This window comes from Peromyscus leucopus, chromosome 7 (assembly GCF_004664715.2).
Source record: "Peromyscus leucopus breed LL Stock chromosome 7, UCI_PerLeu_2.1, whole genome shotgun sequence".
Lineage (NCBI taxonomy): Eukaryota > Metazoa > Chordata > Mammalia > Rodentia > Cricetidae > Peromyscus > Peromyscus leucopus.
Genome location: NC_051069.1, coordinates 5,808,990 through 5,823,576, shown reverse-complemented (window position 1 = coordinate 5,823,576; position 14,587 = coordinate 5,808,990). Strand labels below are relative to the sequence as shown.

Genomic DNA, 14,587 nt, shown 5'->3' with positions numbered 1-14,587 from the left:
TTACTGTCAGCTGCTGCAGGTCTCTGAGGGTAACCTCACCTGGTGTTCAGTCACCGACCAGAAATCAAAAAGGCAAGATGGTGAGCAATCCTCCAAGAATCCGACACATCCTCTGCTAACTGTGATGGTCACAGCCAGGACCGTCCTGCAGCTCTCCTGGCTTGTTCCAATTCCCCAGTGACTAGAAGCTGAAAGGGGAGGAGCTGGCACAAAGCCAGCGCCAACAGTCACAGTGCAGGCCTCTGGGGGTGCTTGAACATACAGCCAGGCAAAATGCCCTTACACACAGATAAAATAAAAATCTTGTAAATAATAAAATTGAAGAGAACAATACATCTCTAAAAACAGCTTCCTGAAGCACTATATTTAGGGTCGAAAGCCTCTTCCCGTTTCAATAGACTTTTAAAGAGCATCAGGTTTTGGCAGCAAAAAATACAATAATTTGTGTTCAAAATGACAGCTCTGTGTCACCCTGACTCACGAGCACTCCATGACCCACCCACAGGCTACGTGAATGTGCCTCACTCAGCTGGCATCCACCTCAGGAGACCAGATTCCAGAGTTGAGTCTACAGTGCACAAATATACCCAACAGGATTTTTTTTTTTTTGATGGTTTTAAAAGACTTAGCTTCCCCATTGATATTTATCTATTCAAATAACACAGGAAACATTGTAAGAAAATATTCTCAAGGGATTCAAGGTCATTTTCATTTTGACAATTTTTTTCTGAATTGATTCTTTATGCTAAATGGCTGCTTACAACTGATCATGTTATTCACTATAAGGAGGCAGAAGAGGGTTGAGAGGACCACAGAATCACAGGCCTGGAAAGAATCTTGGACATTAACATCACAGGTTTGCTTTTATGGCTAAGAAAATGAACCCAGACAGATGTAGGAATTTAACCAGTCATAAAGACCAATACAAATGGTGGATTAAAAATTAAATTTTGTGTGCTCGCTTCTGCAGCACATACACTAAAATTGGAACGACACAAAGAAGATTAGCATGGCCCCTGAGCAAGAATGACATCCAAATTCGTGAAGCAGTCCATATTTTTTATCCATTTGGCACTTCATCTTGAAGTACTGCCTTCTAAAGGAATTATTAGAGATGCCAGGTAATGTAACAACAATGAGATTTATTTTTTAAAAAACATTTCTGGTGTGTGCGTGCATGTGTGTGTTTTGTGTGTGTGTGTGTGTGTGTGTGTGTGTGTGTGTGTGTGTGTGTGTGTGTGTGATGTGATTGTGTGCTTTCAGGCCATGACAGACATGTGGAGACTGGAAGACACTTTGTGGGCTCTACTTCTGTCCATCTTTATATGGTGATCAAGGCCAGGCTGCCGGCCTTGCACACCAGACACTTCCCCCAGCCGTCTCACTGATGCTCACGTAAGATTAGCTGACACATTACCCCAATAAACCACTGTTTTCTCCTCAGACTGCAGACCTACTGTCAGCTGACAGTGGAGGAAAACAAGAGAGGATGTCAGGAAAGCATTCTGTGTGGGTGGGGGACTGGATTAGATAAAGGAGTCCTGGCTCTCCATTCAATGAGAGAAGGAAGGAGACCCCCACTCCTTCCCTCATGGGGTAAGACAACAGGCCTCTGCTAGCATCTCTAAGAAGAAAGCATTTTCTGGGGATACCCACAGGACACAGGGCTTCAAGGCACTAGGGAGGTGTGACGTGCGTGGAGTGCATGCTCATTCACAGTACTGCTTATAATACAATTCTCAGAAACCAGGGAGGCAGCTGAAGCCAGCTGGAAAGATGAGTTTCACCAGAACTGGGGAGGAAACATGGAGCCTAGCCCAGCCCACAGTAGACAGACTTCACAGGGAAAGGAATCTGGGTGAACAAGAATGGGCCACCTTTCAACCGGCAAGTTAGAAATCATTTAACACTGAGAAGGAAGGAAGAGACTATTCCAAACTATGTTACACTGAAGTCAGACTAGTTGACAGATGAGCATAAACTAACCACCTCCCCCAGAGCAGAGAGGCTGCCCTGGATTAATGGCTGGGGAAAGGATGCCTGCCACTGGCTGAGTGTGGGAAGGACTGCTTTCCGGCTGGCCTTGAGAACTCTCCTGGGGAGTAGCAGGCCAGCCCTCCTGACCTTCAGCATGAGCTATGACTTGATGCATTCTGTGCTGTGGGTGCTAGAGTTCAGAACTACACTCAGTCCTCTCCAGTCTGGAGATTCCTGGAACACTTGGGGGGTAGAGGGGAGGGGGACCTGCTGCCTGAATCATTAAAATGGGGTGTGCAGATATGTGAGAGGTCTTCAACCTGACTTTCCCTACCTGTTCCTACTGAAGTTTAGGGTTTTGTTGTGGTTTAGGATCTGAGCTTTTGGCTGCAGGCTCTAGAACCATGGTGGGAAAGTACATTATCTGGATCACTCAGCCTTTCCATAAATGATAGCAAAGCACAAATTCAAGGCTAGGTTTACTAAAAGCACTGAACATTTTTCTACATGGATTGTCCATTCCCTTTGATGTATTTAAAAGGCAGAAATTTAACATCATGTTTTTCAAATTAAAAAGGGAAAGATTTACTTTGGTTTAAAAGCACACTTGAAAACAGCTGGAACCCCAGGCTGTCTGCATACGGGTTATGTGGTTTGTCTATTTACATTTCTGAGCTATTTCAGAAATAAGGGGAGGCTTCCCAAATATTGAAATCTACTTTAGAGACATCTACATAGACTCTCTTAATTTAAAATGTTGGTTATTTTTTATTTTTATTTTACATAAATGGGTACCCTCAGAGGCAGGTCAGATCCCCTGAAATTGTAGGTACAGATGGCTGTGAGCCATCATGAGTGCTGGGAATCACACCCAGGTCCTCCGGAATAGCAGCAAGTGCTCTTTACTGATGAACCGTCTCTCCAACCCCCTTGTTTTCGGTTTATGAGTCAAGAGTCTTGCTATTTGGCCTAGGCTGGCCTCAAACTCAGAATCTTCCAACCCAGCCTCCCAAGTGGTGGGGTTACAAAGATTTTTATTATTAGCAATTTAGACAAAGCACAGGCAGTTCATGCCAGCCACATTTGGCCTGTGCTTATGTGTACTTCCAAACATGGAGAATAATGGAATTTTAGAACTGGCTTCTAGGTGATTATTTAAAATCTAATTAGTGAGCTAGGAAAAAGTGAGCCACAGACTGAAGCTTTAAAATACTTTTTAAAAGGAAAAGGGAAAAACCTGGAGAAAAACGTATAAAAGTATATAAATGTATAAAAGAATTACAATAAAGAATGCTACTTAGATTTTAAACATTCTGTGAGTTTTCAATCTATTGTCACCATATAGTCAGAGCTACTTACTTTTGTATCCTTATATTAAAATTTACTCTTTGTCTTCCAGCTTGAAAATTTTAAAGTCTAATATTTAAGAGGCAAACATTTAGATAAGACTTTGGATGACCACTGAAAGCCAAGCATCTTTACATTGGCTCAGTTAAGTCCATCCAAAGAGTAGATTTTTAAAGGTGAACTAACTAACAAGTAGTCAGAAAACACAACTTATCATTTACAAAGACACCTGACATCATAAAAAATGCAGTAGAACTTTTCATATTTCTTCAGTTCTTCTACTCTATGAATAGGAAGTGGCAAACTAAGTCTCATTTGTGGTAGAAACTAACCATGACACAAATCACCACTTCCTGCTTGAAAAAGCTGCACAGTTTTGCACTGTTTTAGAATTTTCTACTTATAACTAAATTAAATTAATTCAACGTGGCCTTCTTCATACGACAGTTGTACCCATTTGATCTGATCAGACTAACAAATGACAAATCAGGAGCTAGTTCTACAAACTGGGGAAGAACCCTCAGGTTTTCTTTAGGCCACAAATGTATATGACAGAATAAAAACACGACGGTTAAGCACAGATGAATTTGTTTGGCAGTGCTGGGGAGAGAATCCCAAGCTTCGGAAATACTAAGTGAGTTCTGGCCCACTGAACCAGGTCCTGAACCCGCACGTGTACTTTTATTTAAGAACTTACGTGTATGTGCTTGTGTCTAAATTTCTGTGACAGCCCTGACTGTCCTGGGTTTTTTGGAGGACTATGGAAGACTAGAAAAGCAATTGAACCCTGTGAATGTGGTTAAGACGCCATCCCAGTTGGAGCTTTCTGACAGCAGAGCTGAAAGCCACGTAGGACCCTGGCTCAAGGTTTTCCCAGGAGAACAATGGTAGCAACAGGCCAGAGACAACTCTTGTGATAGATACTCTGGCTGCTTTCTGCCCCTGTCCTAAGAACCTGCCTGAGGCTAAAGTGAAGCGTTCTGTACTAACTTTGTTGGCAGAGGTGATTTCAAGACAGCCTAATACTGACTCCATCATGTGGTTATGAGTGGTCACTTATGCAGGTTTCCAACGAAAAAGAACAGACAGGGCAAAAAGAAATAAAAATGTACACTTTGAGGAGAAAAAGGACATCAGGAAATGTCATGTTGGAGCCAAGTCTTATGCTTAAAGGCACAAGAAGTTTAAAGAAAGTCCTGATGTTAAATGAAATAGAGAGTGGTGCATTCAAGGCAAGACCCCACTCCTAGTACCAACTTCCTTCTTAGTTAGTTTTCTACTGCTGTGAAGAACACCATGACCAAGGCAACTGAAGAGAAGAGTTAATTTGGAGCTCACAGTTTAGAATGTATGTAATCATCATGGAGGCGAGCACGGCAGCAGGCAGGCATGACCCTAGAGCAGTAGCTCAGAGCTTAATCCTGATCCCCAAGCACAAGGCAGAGAGAGCTAACTGGAAATGGCATGGGTTTTTGAAACCTTGTACCAGCACACACACATGCACCTCACACACATGCATACGCTCACAAGTACTTATACACACACAGGACATGTGTCTCAAGTGTTAGTCTAGAAGTGACAGTGAGTCTGACTTTTATCAAGAGGGGAGTTCAAGATTCTCTGTGAGCAGATGTTTTGTCTTCAATCAAACCTCTGTTTACAAAGAGATTTGTGAACTACTCTTTCTAGCTCCAAGATTTCCATTTTCTTCCCATCATTAATTCATGATCACTTCAAGAACCAAACTGCTGGAAAACGAAAGCAGCTGTATCTCCCCTGCTCCAACCACGGTTGCCAAGAAAGCCATCTCTGCAGCAGGAAAAGCCCTGTAGTGTGAGTCACCAGGCTCTCTAAGCCTGGAACTGCCTTGTCTGCGCTTCAACAATCCAGTCAGGCCTTTCCACTTAGAGGGAAGGGAAAACTGCAGTCACTGAAGAAAAATGATCTCAAAACAAACAGCAAATCCCTCACTTTACACATTACTGCAATGGGGGAAAAACAGATGCCAATCACTGGAGTTAATTCTGGGAAAAATGACAACTGCATTCCAATGATGTTGGGAAAAAACATGCATCAAGACATGGGGTGAATCTCTTGGATCTGCACAAGTACTGAACATTATCATACTATCCATTCATTTACAAGTAAGAAGCTGAAAAGACTAGAGGCCAGGGGTGGTGGTGCACGCCTTTAATCCCAGCGCTCAGGAGGCAGAGGTGGATCTCTGTGAGTTCAAGGCCAGTCTGGTTTACACAGCAAGTTCCAGGACAGCCAGAACTACATAGTCAGACCCGGTCTTGAAAAAACGAGAGAGAGAGAGAGAGAGAGAGAGAGAGAGAGAGAGAGAGAGAGAGAGAAGACTAGACATAACAGAATTAAATCACAATATGACAGTGCAAAAACTGAAAACAAAGGATAGCCTGGTTCTCTCCCAGACTTAGTTCTTTAAACAGGAACTATAAAAAAAGAATGTTATTCATGACATAGGGCTGAAATAACCTTAGAAATAATTTGATCATTTTCTAGGAAAATTCTGAGTCATTTTATTTAGAAGAATTTTAGGCTATATAGTGTAAAATGAAAAAACTTAGAAATTCACCTCACCCAGTTAATACCAATCAACAAATCTGGAGTGAGGAGCAGGGGAGGAAGGCCTGTACCAAATAGAGGCTGGAGAGGAATCTAAAGGCACACTCCTCCTGCAAGCCCATGTGGCTTCCTCCCAGCTACCTTCTCTGCAGAAACACGCAGTACCTAGAGGCTATGAAATCAACCCAAGAGAAAACCCAGCGCTCTGAATCTAGTGGGCAAAGCCTTTTCTTCATCAAACCAATGCCAAAGCTGCAGAAGTATAATAAAGTCAATCACTGCAGCTCGGACAACAGGTGGAAAATTAGAACAAGCCACGGATAACAAGTAATGTTAAAACAAAAAGGTGGGGTATATGACAGTAAATAAGACAAAATCACCAGAAATAACACAGTAGAACACTATTTTTCTAATAAAAATGGAAAACTACTAATTACATCATTCTGATTTGTAAGCACACTCCCCTGTGATACAATCATTTAAAGCTCAGAGCAGTGAATGTCATGTTTGGAATCTGAACTGTCCCTCCCAAGTTCATGTTCTGAACACTCAGTCTTGGGCCTGTGGGTGGAAGGCTCAAGGCTGTGGCTCCTTTAGAAGGTGGGACCCAGCTACTGGAAGCAGTTCACTAGGAAGGTCAAACTCACTTGGAATCCATGGTTGGCCACAACATGAGACATAGGAGGCTCAGGAAAGCAGCCACGACAGACTGAAATCCTCTGAAACTGTGAGCCCAAGTCAATCTTTTAAGCTATCAAGGATCTGCTCACAACCACGAAAAAGTAATCAATACACTTTATAACCTCCATATCCCCAATGATGCCTGTCTATGTATGGAGTCAGTTCCCACCTTAAGATGGTTAACAGTTTTTACGACTTTATAGGTGCTAAAGGAGTCTGTAAAATTTCTTCCCTGGTTTAGACTATAAAGCAAAAAAAAAAAAAAAAAAAAAAAAAAAAAGAAGAAGAAGAAAAAAGAAGGAGAAGAAGGAGGAGGAGAAGGAGGAGGAGGAGGAGGAGGAGGAGGAGGAGGAGGAGGAGGAGGAGAAGAAGAAGAAGAAGAAGAAGAAGAAGAAGAAGAAGAAGAAGAAGAAGAAGAAGAAGAAAGGAAAAAAAGTTTTTAATCAAGCAATTGGCTTGATAAATCTAAGATCTTTCATCTACGTTCCAGACCCAGAGATCCAATCTGGTCTGGCCAGTGATGGAAATGAACACACATGTTTTCTTTAGTCTCTTTTGTTCACCCAGCTAACTGCCTCCTTAAGCTTTAAGAACACAAAGAATGAGGAACAACTATATTTAAGGTATAAAATGTGGGAGGTGTCACCACATGCTACAGCAGATTTCGAGTTTAATCCGTATTTTCTTATTCCTCTGCTGCAAGATTCCAGTATTCAAACGAGAGAGAGCGGGAAAGGAGGAGAAATCCTGCAACACGTTCATGAGAGACGTTTTACAAACTCGGTCTGACACCATGATGTTCAGAGAATCGTTCAGTACCACACTTTATAAATGTTCCTAAGAGCCGGGCGGTGGTGGCGCACGCCTTTAATCCCAGCACTTGGGAGGCAGAGGCAGGCGGATCTCTGTGAGTTCGAGGCCAGCCTGGGCTACCAAGTGAGTTCCAGGAAAAGCGCAAAGCTACACAGAGAAACCCTGTCTCGAAAAAACCAAAAAAAAAAAAAACAAAAAAAAAAATAAAAAAATAAAAAAAATAAATGTTCCTAAGAGACCAAAGATATATTTCAAATTATTTTTCTGCTTTTAAAAAATAAAACCGAATTTAAAGTAGGAGATTGAGATCAAGGCCCTTCTACCCCTCCGGTAGCTAAGAAGGGGCCACCCACACTATCTGTCAATGGGGCAAAGGGCAGAGGAAGTGTGGAACACTGACACAATGCAATTTTTCTTGCAGAAAGAAGGAAGTTACGCTGTTGGCAGGAAGATGGGGGCAGCTGGCAATAATCACAGTAGGTCAATGAAGGCAGTCTCAGAAAGATAGTCAGCCTACACGCTTTTGTGGCTCCTAGACTTTAGAGATCATAAAATCATATGTGTATATATGACATGAAAGCAGAAGTAAAGCTATTGAGGGGGGCAGTGGGGGCTGATAGGAGAGAGGGGAAGACATGAGGACAACAGAGGAAGCTCAACATACATTTTGTACGAAAACTTTAATATATATATGTATATATATAATAAAATTATTTAAATGCACAGGTATTTCCACTGACTCATCCCCAGTCTTGGGTAGGAAAATTATTCAACTTATGTTCCCTTTTCTCATTCTTTCAAAACTGACAGTTCTTTCTAGATCTTGGAAATGTATGTTAACCCAGTGTCCATTGGCACCAGCTTTCCTCAGGCCCACATTTCAATTTACAAAATATATGCTTTTTAGACATGTGTCATCCCCAGGCAATTAGCTGCCCCAACTGACAGGCATGTGAAATACAAAAGACTCATTTGGAGATCTCTAACCTGAGATTTGGGCACAGAAAGAAACGGCCTTAATTCTTACAATAGCTGGAGGTGAACAACTTTCTTGAAAATGGCTTTGTGTGTCTGTCCCACCCTACCCATACTCCTCCTTGTCACAGCAACCACTGAGGACTTTGTGCTTTATTCACCATGGAACAAGGCTTTGAAGCTGTTAAAAGTGATCTTTGGCAAGGAGGTGGTGGCGCATGACTTTAATCCCAGCACTCAGGAGGCAGAGCCAGGCAGATCTCTGTGAGTTCGAGGCCAGCCTGGTCTACAGATCGAGATCCAGGACCAGCACCAAAACCACACAGAGAAACCCTGTCTTGAGAAAGCAAGAAAAAAAAAAAAAAAAACAGTGATCTTTGAACATCATCAAAATTACATAGAAACTTCTCTAAGTATTTGTTATAACATTACAAAAGTAGCAAAATTTAAAATGTATTATGTAGAAAATGTATGTTTTCTACAGTCATGTAGAAAACAGGAGCTATGCAAAGTAACATGCACTGCAGTCGAGTAGTTGACATTAGGACAGTGTGTCTACATGGGAGGATTTTCAAAATCAGGAAGTTGAAATGGGTGCTTACTCTTACATTATTCTTGCATTAAGTAATCTTGAGGAAAATATACTGTAACTAAAACAGCACTCAGTATGACTATTCTTCAAATTCTGGACAAGAGCAGCTCTAGGTGGCTGCCCCTGCAAAGATTTCAACATCAAATATGTTGTTTATATGGGGGAATAAAGAGGCATACCAAACAACTAGCTCACTCGCTCCGTGTGGTGAGAAGATTGCAATATGAGGAGTCGTTAGTTCTTTATTTGTTAGTACTTTTGTTGTTATCTAGATTCCTTGGGGAAGTGAGTTGGCCAGAAGCATAGCTAATAAAAGAGAACTGGGAAAGAAATAGAATGAATCATGCCAGTTTCGCTGTCAGAAGTTACTCTAACACTGAGAAGTAACAAGGTAGTAGCTATTCCGGGAAGTATGCCAGCTGGGGGAGCGACAATCTCTACCTACCAAATTGCCCAAATTTGTCCCCTGCTCCCTAATCCTGTACTTCCAGTTATCTGATGCCACCTGCAAGTGTGTGTGTGTGTGTGTGTGTGTGTGTGTGTGTGTACACAAAAGAAAAAGATAAACACCAACTCTGATTACGTTCTGTGTTTTGTGACATCTGTGCAAACAGGCATCCTCTGTAGATGTCATTTGTCCATTGTGTCCCTATCTCTAGTTAGCTCAGATAATTCCGAGTTTGTCATACTATAATTTATCCAATTAATCTAATCAGCTATGAAACAGAAGAGGGCAACAGTGCAATCTTTGATAAAGTGACTTCACTGGGTTTTAAAAGCTGTTCAGTTGAGGATCATAGTTAACTTCCACACAAAGGGCAAAAGTAACTTCGGTGAATACTCTGTCTTATTTTGAGATGGGGACAAGGAGTTGAGGTTGGACGGTCTTAAACTCAAATTCACGATCCTCATACCTCAGTCTCCTGAGTGTTGGAATTACAGTCATTTGCAACCACGCCTGACTTACTTTGTATATTTTTAGCTCATCTTTCTATTCATAAGATCCCACATAACAATGGGATGTTAAACCTAAAAACAAAACAAAACCAAAAACAGGCACATATATTATTTTAAAATAAATTCTCAGGTACAGAGGATGGAGAGTTCTAAGTTTTTACATGTCTGGGAAGAAACCCAGAATGACTTCATATATACAACAGTTAAGGCTTTTGTTTGTTTGTTTGTTTCAAAGCAAAAAAAGAAAACATCATTTGAAAATGTTTCCACTGTAATCTAAAAGTTGATTTACAATGTTAAGCTCATTTTCCTAGTTTGTGACAGATCCAAACTGTTTTGGTGGTATTGTAACACAAAGTTACTAACACAGAAAACAAAAACCGAACTATGCGCTCATGACCATTTCACAGATGTCCTCAGGCAAGCCTGGGGCAGAATCTCCATCTCTAGTGGCCACAGTTTCTTTCCATGCTCCCAGTTTGGCCCAGTGCAGTCACTAGGTCGGGCACTGCACACGACAGTGATGCAAAGAGTTGAGAAACACAGCACAATGACTGAGGTTTTAGCCCCAAACGGTCTGCAAGGACAATGAGAACATGAAGGAAAATGCTGCTGGCCACGGGGAAATGGGAGCGATCACTACCATAGGACAGCAGTGCCTTGTAGGAATTTATGATGTGACAGAAGAGGGGGGAAGGGGGGCACGACAGCACGACACAGGACTACATTCTGAAAAGCTGATATTTAATCTACTTTGGATAAGTAATATACATTTCCTGGCCTCCAGGCTAAAGGCTGAAATGGGTGTTTGGAAGCTGAGTAGTGGCAGGCTTGGCCCTTTTCAGAGTTTGCAGCCTCGGTGGGAAAGAGTCGCAGTCCAGTTTCAGCACACAGAACAGGAAATGCACCGAGGCTGCTTCATAGGATGGCTTTGCTGATGCAAATATAAAAGCCACACTTTTGTGACTAATGAAAAGACAAATGTCAGTATATTATTTTACACAGCCTGAGGCACCTCCAGAGCCCGATGCTGAACCAGGCCCACTCAAAGAAGAAGAGTGGTGGGTTCTGAGGACCTCCAGGGAGAGCACCAGAATGTCAGCATGTGCAGAGCCTGCTCCACACTTGAGTCTCTTCAGAAGCAGGAACTAACACAGATGAACCCAAGACATCTAACTGCCTGCTTTAATGTTGTTTCTACCAGTTAGTGAATGATTATTTCCCCAGAGGTGTCACCTGCCTATCGCAAATGGAAAATATAACAAGGGAAAAGCTTTTCTTCTTATTTATAAGCAAATTTGACTTAAAATTTAAGACAATGTAGTATTCATTATACTATCCCCTTCATGTCACATCTCAGCAGCCCAGCAAATCAACTACATTCTGGGTGAAGTTTGAAATTCTCACTAAATCCTAAGGGTTTTGATGACTAGCTGAAATTGAAAATTATCAGACATAATTATATACAATGATAATATCAGCCAAGCATGATGGGACATGTTTGTAATCCCTAGCATCCAGAAGGCTGAAGCCAGAGAACAGTGAGTTCGAGGCCAGTCTGGTCTACAGAGCGAGATCCAGGACAGGCACCAAAACTACAGAGAAACCCTATCTCAGGAAAAAAAAAATTGAAAAGAAGAAAAAGAAAGATGTAGCATTAAAAACAAAACAAAAAACAACAACAAAACCTATTGGTTTGATTTACAGTAGGATGGCCTATAGAGAATATTGAACTCCTGACTCCAAACTCCCTCATCTGATAAGCACAGTGACATAAAAGATGTTTCTACATTTATTGTGTGCTCTCAAGGGCCATCCTTTTCCCTGTTTCAGCAATAAAGAACCTGAGGCTCCAAGAGGTTAAGTAGCCTGACTAAGATGCCATAGTAGTAGTACAGCCTTTACCCATGATGAATACATTCCAAGTCCAGTAGATGCCTGAAAACTCTGACAGTACCAAACCCTATCTACAGACGGTCCCTGACCATCAATAGTGTTAGAGAAATGTGTACCCAGTAGAAGTGGTATTTTGAATTTTGATCTTTTCCTGTCTTGTATTCAGAATGATGCCCACCCCCCTTTTGATTCCTGGCAGCAGCAGCACTGGGTAACAAGATGCACCTCCCTGTCAGTTAAGCTGCTGTGAGAATGAACAGCTAACACTCCCAGTACACTATGTTGCTGATGGTTTTAGATAGAGACACGCAATAAACTATAGGAGACAGTCAGCTCTTACTATGATGTAGGTGTTCAGCTGGAACCTCCAGCTCACTCCTGCTGGATCCAGAAAGCCCCATTCCTGTCTCTCCAAGTCCCGCCCTCTCAGAGAGTCTCCAACAGAGAAAAGGCAGCAAAAAGCCCAGTGCCGCATTCCTGGCGGCTACAGCAGCTCCTCCTCCCCTGAAGCTGCCAGTAGCCCAAGACCCCACCTAAAGCGGTCAGCCTTTGACCATACTTGGGCACAAACCCATCTTGTGAAGGACACACTATCACCCCTCACCTACAGGTGTGTGTATAAGCTCCCTGATTTAGTTCGGCCACCTGACTTCTCTGGCTTCGATCTCTGGGGCTGGAGGACTCACCCGGGGGTTGCTTTGTTCAAATATACCTATTCTTTTACTTTTTCAATTTGGCTTCATCTGGCTTACAATGTTGGGGGGGATCTATTATCGAGATACAGAAAACCTATAAACAGGCATGTGTGTCATCTGATATGCCCACATTTTAAACAGGCTAGGCCATGGGACTCTTGAGAAGCTTGTACTTACTCTTGGGCATACACTGTCCTTTTCCTAAGCACCTCTGTCTCACCTGTCTGTTGCTTAAATCTCTACTAAAATGGTTTCTTAATAAACTTCAACTCTGCTTCATTAAACAAAACTATGGGCTGAGCTAAACCATGATGTTTGCTGGGTCAGCTGATATTAAAAACCATTTTTAACTTGTAACAAGCTTATCAGGATGGAATGCTACAAGTCCAGAAGTATCTCTTTTTTTCCAATACATAAACATGAAAAGTTTCACTTATGAATTGGGCATAGTAAAATATTAATTAATAAAAGAAAATAATTATACTGTAATAAAAGTAATTTAAGTCAGGCAATGGTGGTGCATGCCTTTAATTCCAGTACTCAGGAAGCAGAGGCAGGAGGATCTCTATGAGTTCAAGGCCAGCCTAGTCTGCAGAGCAAGTTCCAGGACAGCCAAGACTACATAAAGAAATCCTGTCTCAACTGTTTATTTCTATAATTTTTCACATACCATTTTTGAGCAATGGTTAATTGCCATGTTAAAACTGTGGGTAGGTGACACTGGGGTAAATAAAGGCACGGTAATGGGGGACTGGTGACTTTAAAAAGTGGAGCTGAGGTTTCAACTCATACCTGCCAAGCTCCACACCTGAGCTCCCTTCCTTGCACAAAGGATGAGAATTCTGTCTCAAGTTACACTGCCGGAATTCCCTCTCAGACTCCATCCTGGATGTACTAATTCAAATCATAAAGAATTTGGAAAGAAACAGTTGACCCTAGCTCTAGGTCACTTCTAGGTCACAAAAGCAAAATGGGTCAACTCTCGGTTGGCCTGAATACGCTGTATTACTAGAGTAGCTTAGTATGGCCAATTTAATCTTTAAAAATCTTATTTCTAGGGCTGGTGAGATGGCTCCATGGGTAAAGACACCTGATGCCAAGCCTAACAACCTGAGTTCAATTCTAGGACCTAATAGTGGAAAGAGAACCAATTTCCCCAGTTGTCCTCTGATCTCTGTCTACCTGCTGTGCATGTATGTACATGTATATCTGCACATACACACAGACATACACAATTGATTGGCAGATGTATTTTGAAACATAGTTCTAGAAGAACCAAAAATGACCTGATCATCCTTTTTTTTTTTTTTTTTTTTTTTTGTGTGTGTGTGTGTGTGTGTGTGTGTGTGTGTGTGTGTGTGTGTCAATATTGAGGCTCTAACTGAGCTAAATCCATAGCCTGACCATGGCATCCTTTGAACTGGAAAGGATTCTATCAATAAAGATCTACTTGCAGTTAAGAGTGAATCTCTCCCTTATAGCAAGATTCAAATGAAAGGTTGGGAAGTGGGCAGAGGCAATTTTCTGCTCATATGATTGAAGTACTTCATGCAAGCCTACTGGGATTGTGGCATACTGCCTGCAGGGGAAAAGCCTGATTCTGCAGTGAGGCTGGAAAGAACCAGAAATTGGGTATTAGCTGTGGTCAAATTGTTCTTGGCATTTAGACCTATCTCTTAAATATATGTAAATATCTTCTAAAATGAGATGGATGCTTGGTATAATTTTGTATAACTGCTGTATCTTCCAATTCTGAGTTTATAATGAGAAAGTAACTATACTACAAATAACAAATGTCCACAAGAATTAAAAATAACAGCCTGCAACCTGGTTCTGTGACATCACTTTTGTGCCACCTGAATAAACTGATAGTTTACAATGCATATCTTTGTTTTGATCATCACAGACGACCTGCAGATGGAGGAAGAGATAATGGAAATTTATTTCCACACAGAGACACTGAGGCCAAAACCACTGTGTAAAAAGTGACAGAGCTAGGATTCTAACCTGGGTCCAGGGACTCCAAACCAAGTACTGTCCCCATTCTATCACGCTGCTTCATTAG

The 14,587-nt window shown here is 41.7% G+C and overlaps 1 protein-coding gene and 1 non-coding gene across 2 annotated transcripts in view; one reads left to right on the top strand and one right to left on the bottom strand.

Annotated features, from left to right (window-relative positions):
• Rab8b (RAB8B, member RAS oncogene family) overlaps positions 1-14,587 on the bottom strand; it is a 72,339-nt gene that overhangs the window by 25,338 nt on the left and 32,414 nt on the right. The window lies entirely within an intron of this gene.
• LOC114692069 lies at positions 955-1,061 on the top strand. Its single transcript, XR_003734329.1, has one exon. It is a non-coding gene; the product is annotated as a U6 spliceosomal RNA (small nuclear RNA).